This window comes from Montipora foliosa, chromosome 6, assembly GCF_036669935.1.
Source record: "Montipora foliosa isolate CH-2021 chromosome 6, ASM3666993v2, whole genome shotgun sequence".
Classification (NCBI taxonomy): Eukaryota; Metazoa; Cnidaria; class Anthozoa; order Scleractinia; family Acroporidae; genus Montipora; species Montipora foliosa.
The window spans coordinates 44,929,959-44,937,458 of NC_090874.1; the positions used below are offsets into that span (position 1 = coordinate 44,929,959).

Here is a 7,500-nt window from a genome sequence, read left to right on the forward strand (position 1 = left end):
TGGATCTTCTTGCCCTCCACCAACGTCTTTACTTGCCCGTACAAATTCACCACCACAATGTTACCTCATTCGAACTAGCCATCACCCCGCATCCAAAACAGAATTAAGAGCGGCAGTTTTTTAAAACTAGTGTTGGCCTATGGCTATTAGGAAACAGTTTATCGAGATTGGCTCGGGCGGGGATTTTTATTTTTTGGTTCATCTCAGTGGTTTTTTGACTATTACAAATTTAATTCGCCCCCATTTAGAGCCAAGCCAAGCCAACCATGTGAAGAAATACACAGTGTAAACGGCACCTTGTAAACAGAGAACAGGGATGATCTTGGTACCTGATGATGTTTTCTATTATCAGCTACAACTGACAAGGCAGAAAGATTAATAGATTGATATGTGGGAAGTGGTTCAATCCAATCTGTTGTCCCACATAACCATCCCTTTATCCTCCTTTACACGTTATGGCATCATACTGTATACATGTGCAATTTATTAAGATCCTCATTTTGTTCTTTTTGCAGGATTTGGTCTTGTAAACTTGACTTGAAGACAAAAACAGAGAGTGGAGTTGTGCGTTCTTAATTACAATGGAGAATGAAGAAGGAATACACTTGGAATCATGACAGTATTTCTTAATAGTGGTTTTCTTGTTTGTTGATGTGTTAGGAATTTATAACTTCTGGCTCATCAAATAATGATTCAGGAAAGGTGTTTGGAAGCTTGGAGACACAAATACAAGTATGCTGATTATGGTACGTGCAAATATAAAGTGCAAATACAAAATACGAATGCAAGCAAGTCACTGCGGTCTCTCAGAAAAAAAGGCTATCACTCTGGTGACTATATATCTCTTTGTGGAACCTCAACACCTGGCTGTTCACTGGCAAAATAATTTAGAGATTATGGTATTTCTCTAGCAAAGCTATTCTGTGAGTCAGGATGACGTAGTGGTCATTAATTGCATCTCTAACCACTGCAATCGTATGTGGGCTGAGTTTGACTTGAGTGTTTTTTTAGAGTGCTCTGGTTTCCTCCCTCATCAAAATCAACTCCCAGCTTAGGGCATTTGGTTGTAGGAGCCTGTGCTCCTGAGGACATTCTGAAAAGCACTTAGTATGTGATTTAAAGCTTCCTAAATAACAGATTCAACCCATTCACACCTGCCCCCAGTTGACGAGTAGAATATTTGGCGTTAGTCCCAGGGCGTCAGTGGGTTAAAGAGTAGAGATTTTTGTCACAATTAGTGCCAGAAAGGTGCCAAAAAGCTTGTGTAAGCATTTTTGTTGAGATTGTGGGGCAAAAATCTTAAGCATTTTGAAAGTTAAGTGAAGCTATGATCTTCGCAGTTGTGAATGGAATGCAATTTTTGCAATTGCGTAGAGAAGCCTGAAAAATTCAGGACTTCAATGGGATTTGAACATGTGACGTTGCGATACCGGTGCGGGATGCTCTAACCAACTTAGCTATTGAAGCCACTGACGTTGGGAGCTGGTCATTTGTGGGTTCTAATGTTCTGGTGAGGAATGAATCGACGATGAACTGATATAATGAATTGGATCATATATGAACTGCGGATATGAAATCAAGTGAAGCTATGATCTTCGCAGTTCTCTTTGCAGTTGCTCTTCGCAGTTAATCTTCACAGTTGCTTCGCAGTCGCTATGATCTTCGTAATTGCTTCTCTACGCAGTTGCAAAAATTGCGTTCACAACTGCAAAGATCATAGCTTCACTTGATTTCATATCCGCAGTTCATATATGATCCAATTCATATATTTCATCGTTCATTTTGAAAGTCTGGAATCTACATAAAGTAGTTTGTACTTCTGATTCTAGCACATGTTGATCTTAAATTAAACCAACACTGATTGAACTTTTGTGACAGGTGTGACTTTTTCTGACAAGTGGACAACAGACAATGTGCTCACCACAAATATCACAGTAGAGGATCAGGTAACTTACTTTATTATATAAGAGGTACAAAATATAATCTAAAATTTATAGAGCACCAAAACTATAAAATATAACACCAATGAAATACCAAGTGAGCTTTCGTGCAAAAACATGATATCTTTACACATAAAGATAACCTGTATTTTCACATGTGAAAAGATCACTGGTTACATATGAAAATCGTGCTTTTCAATGCCTTTCATGAAATGATTTTGTATTCATCGGTGTTTATAAAATAAATAGAATATCACATGGCCTCTTGGAGATACAAAATTGCTCTTCTCGTGTTGAAAAATATTTCACTAGTTCATTGCGCTCAGTTGTGAAATATTTTTCAACACTCAAAGAGAATCGTTTCTCCATGCAGCAATGTAATATCCTCTATGTAGTTTTCTTTTCTTTTTTATAATAGTTTGGTCCTGACTTTATGCACTGGCCACAAAAAAATTATAATAGAGTAACCTTGTCTGTATTATGTACGTCTTGCTTTACATCATTTTTGTTTTCTGCTATTTTTGTGCACAAAACAAAAACTTGAGCTCATCTTGCAATTTTTTTATACATTCAACAGGTTGCAAAAGGACTCAAGTTAGAATTTGATGCAAGCTTTGCTCCAAACACTGGGTAGGTTACAACAAAATAAACAACTCTTTTGTTGAGGGTGTAAGGTGAAGTCTGCATACGAGCCAAGTGGCCCATCAGGCCGGAGCTTATCCCGGTTTCCATGGCATGAAGCGACTAGGAGTATTTCTACTTCCCCCTGGATGGGATGCCAGTTCATCGCAAGGTTACCCCCAGAATTTCTCCGGTACCCATTTATACACCTGGGTGGAGAGAGGCACCGAGGGTCAGTAAAGTGTCTTGCCCAAGAACACAACACAATGTTCCCAGCCAGGACCCAAACCTGGACCATTCGCTCCGGAGTTGAGCACACTAACCATGAGGCGACCGGTGTACTAATAAAATAATGGTGGGTACATCTTTATTTGGCTCTAAAGAGCAATCATTTGGGGAACAAACGTGTGGCAGTAAAGAAATGTTCCAAGTGTGCACTGGGGCATTCAAATTACGATGTAGAAAGTGGTGCTGGTGAATGGTTGTGATCCAAGTTGTTTTGATCAAAACAGGTAGTAAATACACGTATGTACTGTGTGTGTAAACTGTGTATATAAAAAAGTAATCATTACAGTATTCTCGCATAGATGGGATGTATGTGGAAGCTCTTGGTTAACTTGATAATCTGTAACTCACATTGTAGAAGGTCACAGGTTTTAGCTTATATCTCACAGCTCACCACAGGAAGATAATACAAGTTATTACTCCCTCTCTGTTTTCTTGTTTTGTCTTATTTTAGAAAGAAGTCCGCCAAGATAAAGAGTGCGTACAAGCAAGATTACTTCCATGGAACTGCAGATGTTGATTTTGATTTTGCTGGCCCAGCTATACAAGCATCAGCAGTTGTTGGGTATGCATCTGGTGTAGGTTTTCAGTTTTATGCCAAGATTGGTCTGTGTTTTTTAAGGTGCTTCCCTTGTTTTGCATGGTGTATCTCGCACTGCGCATAACATTGCGACTTCGGAGATGGCAGCGTTTCACCCAGGCCATCGGAAGAGAGGCAAGAAAGGCCGCTTTGGCTGTTCAAGAGCTTTTAAGAGCAATCATGATAACTCTCCTCAGTTAAGGTGTTGTTTTGGAACTCGCCCAAGTCCTTTTGTCAAAAATGTTCATTTTGAAGCTGAAATTGCCCCTTTGCCATGCATAGTGTTGGGAAGAAAATTAAAGAGCACAGTGCAACTGAGTGCAAGGTGATGACTGTAGCGGTCCAATTTGCTTACATTTCTTTGCAAGATTGAGCAATTTGAAATCACTTTATTTAAAGATTATAGCCCAGACAAACAAATAAGTGAAAGTTTTCAGTAATACTCAGTAGCTTTTGCTACATGACAACAAGTTTTCTGGTTGATCTAGTTTCGAATGCTTCTCGCGTAATTCGGTAAAAAAACACTTAGAATAAAGGGAATACAGCACAAAAACAAGCATGGTGACCCCAACTTTATATTGCATTTTTTTTAATGTGCTGTGTACAAGTATCAATGGTGCCAAGTTTGAAAAAAATCTAGATAGTATGTCATTTTCAAGTGATTGTGCGTGTGCAAGTAGCTCATGGTGCCTGAAAGCTGTGTTGTCACATTTGAATAATTATTATTTTAAAGAAGAATGTACCGGTAACTAATACAACAAAAGGAAAATTGAAAATTGCGAGATTCTTGACCTTTGTTTTCTGATAGATGTCCCTTTACTTTTGGACTCAAAGCAATAGACCGAATGCATAAATGGTGGCCAAAAAAATATTCTTTTGTTTATGTGCTAATTAGCCTCTTTAGCCTCGTTTGCATGGTCAAAATACAAAAGAAAGGTTGCTTGAGAGCAAGGCTAGTGAGTCTCATTAGCACAAAAACAAAATAATACATTTTTGGCCGCCATTTATGCATTTGGTCAATGTACAGTAGTATTAGACCTTCTTTAAGACTGAACTCTTTTAATTTCAAATTGTCTTGAGTGGTGAAAATTTGCCTAAATTTGCCTAAATTTGCCCTTTGCCCTGAATAATGATTTAATATTTTCCTGATATTTTATTGCAATGGGATATGTTGATTCATGCCCACTAGCCATTGTTGTTCAAAATTAAGATCCATATGCTCAAAGATGAAGTTACTTTGCTGTGTTCAGATAAACGTAATATTGGATTTTGATGAAAAATATTATTATTAAAAGGGTCTTTTTTCATTTTCTGGAATTGAAGATATGAAGGTTGGGTCGCTGGTTATCAAGCTGCTTATGACACTGCAAAGTCCAAATTGATTGCCAACAACTTTTCATTTGGGTACCGATCATCTGACTTCAACATCCATTCATCTGTGTGAGTATACAATACTTTAAAAACAGGTTTCACATTCCAAATCACAGCATATTGAAACATGTGGATAGGGAACATACTTGTAATGTCTTGAAAGTTTGCAAATTGGAGTATCTCAATGCTGTTCATCTACATGGAGCCCCTCAAAATAAATGTATGCTTTCATATGTCTTTTTTTTAGGAATGACGCTTCAAGATTCACTGGAGCAATTTACCACAAGGTATATGATAATGGTCATTACTTTTGTCAAATCAGCTTTTATTTTTATTTCAAAATAACGTAAACACCGGCATATAAGCCGCACTCGCAGATAGGTACCCGCAGATAAGCCACACCCCGAGTTTAGCAACTTAGATTTTGGAAAAAAAAATTTGAAAGAAATTAAAATAAATCTAAAGTTGAGTCTTGACAAAGATGTCTTACATGTAAATGCACTGTTTCTTCAAGTTTCTTGCACATGTGATCCCATGTATTAACTCACCAACATTTAAAACAGAGAATACGAAAACTCTTACCTATAATTTTGACTCTCTAATAGTATGAAAATCCGACTAGGACATAAATTTGATCTTTCTCTGGTATTCTTAATTCCTAAACTTGTTAATTTATGCAAATTTACGGCATGGTGTCTCGATGTTCTCGCAGATAAGCCGCATCCCCGATTTGATCCGAAAATTTGAGCAAAAAGGTGCGGCTTATACGCCGGTGTTTACGGTAGATATCAACAATGCATAACATTAGTTCAATGCTAGTAGCGTCATTGTCCCGTTATTGACAAATTCAACATGAGCCTGCGATCTGCATTTGACTTACAAAATGAAAAGTGTGATACAGATGGGTTAGTAATGAGTTCTCTTTGCCTAAGTTACAGGATGTCCATTCAATAATTTAGACACAGAATACTAATAATAATGATTATTCTCAGGGAAACACTTACGTGTACACTGAAATGTAAATAGGGGTGTACATGAATCCTGAAAACATCATCTCTTTTGGCAATCACCTTCATGAATGGTTGACCAATATTAAAGAAAGTGCTGTTGGGTCAATGTGCTTTTTGTTCCTCTTTAGATTAATAGTAACCTAGAAGCTGCAGCTCAGTTGAATTGGGCATCTGGTAACAGTAGCACCTCATTCCAAGTTGGCTGCAAGTATGACCTTGACAAAGACACGTCTATTAGAGTAAGTGACACAAGGGATTGGCTAATTAAACAAAAGGCTTTAAGTTATTGTGCCAACACAACCTCTTTGTTGATTAGTCAAGCTGGAAAGTTTTGCATTTTGTCTTTCTCCTCAATCTGTGGAACTTGAGACATTCTGACTCCACTAAAAACAAGCCATAAGAGTGAAATAGCAGGAATTGCAGTTAGTCATCTTAGGAATACATGTGCTGAAAATTTAAACTGCACTAAGGTACCTCTTCCAATATAATTTCATGGGAAACAAGTGCAATGTACCTTATCAAAAATGGAAAAGCACAAAAAGAAGCTTCTTATTTGTGGCCAAAAAAGGTGAAAATCTATTATCCATTGAATTGAGTTACACTGAATGTGGAGGAAGATGTACTATGCCACCCTACTATAGTAGACCATTTTACACTTAGAGGCCTATGAATAAAAGCAAGGCTGGAGTTGACCTTGCTTTGATACAAACCTCACTGCTTTTCGTATTTAAATCATGTTGTTGTAATGCTAATGAGTTGCTATTTGCAAAAGAAAAGCAGGGAGGTTTGTCAACTCCAGCCTCGCTTTTAACTGAGCACAGAACTATAAAATTGTCTATTAAACACTTGATGGAAAGACTAACAGACAACATCATCATCATCAGCTGAAAATATAACATTGTGTTGTTATATCATTTCCTGGTTATGACAAGGTGTAATTATAGCTGGTAGTGTCAAGCTGGAACTCGCTGTTGGATGATACAGCACTTGAGTTCTTTGGAAGTTAATCTTTTTAGATGATTGTAAGTATGTAGATGTGTCTTGCAGCTTTTTATGGTTAGTTTAACTTCAGAGATACTAGCGTCTTGTTTGCTAACCTAAAATCCGAATTGAAATTAAGTTCTTCCACTGCTAGTACTACCTGATTTCTATCTCTTTGTTACAGGCTAAAGTCAACAATACCAGTCAGGTGGGTCTGGCATTTACCCAGCGCTTGCGTGACGGGATCAAGCTGACATTGTCTTCACAGATTGATGCGAAGAATCTCAATCAAGGTGGACACAAGATTGGTTTGGGTCTGGATTTAGAAGCCTAAGAAAATGATAGCTTGGCACTGTTCTGTGACTGTCAGGGCATTTGAATTGCTGAGTCTGTGCAGTGCATCTCTTGGAATTTAGTGTTTTTCATCCAGAGGAAATACTTGTGAACTTCACACTGGAAGTCTTAAAGCTGAAATACAATTAAAGTTAGGCTTGTGTGCAATGTTTTTGTTTTAAGTAAACTTCTAATAATTTTAATACCTTGCTCATTGATATATGTGGTAAATAAAAACAGTGGATTTTAATTTTAATTTGATCTATTGTGCTCTTGTATATCAATTAAGAAAAGACATTTTTTTGGCTCTACCTCACAAGGCCTCACTAGATTTTGCATGCAGGAGAAATTACAACTTTGATTTCCTGTTTCTCCCTTG

General features: G+C 37.5%; 1 pseudogene; it reads left to right on the forward strand.

Moving 5' to 3' along the window:
• The window catches only part of LOC138005609 (voltage-dependent anion-selective channel protein 2-like), a 20,851-nt pseudogene extending 13,474 nt beyond the window's left edge, over positions 1-7,377 (forward strand).
• Positions 7,378-7,500: the final 123 nt, after the last annotated feature.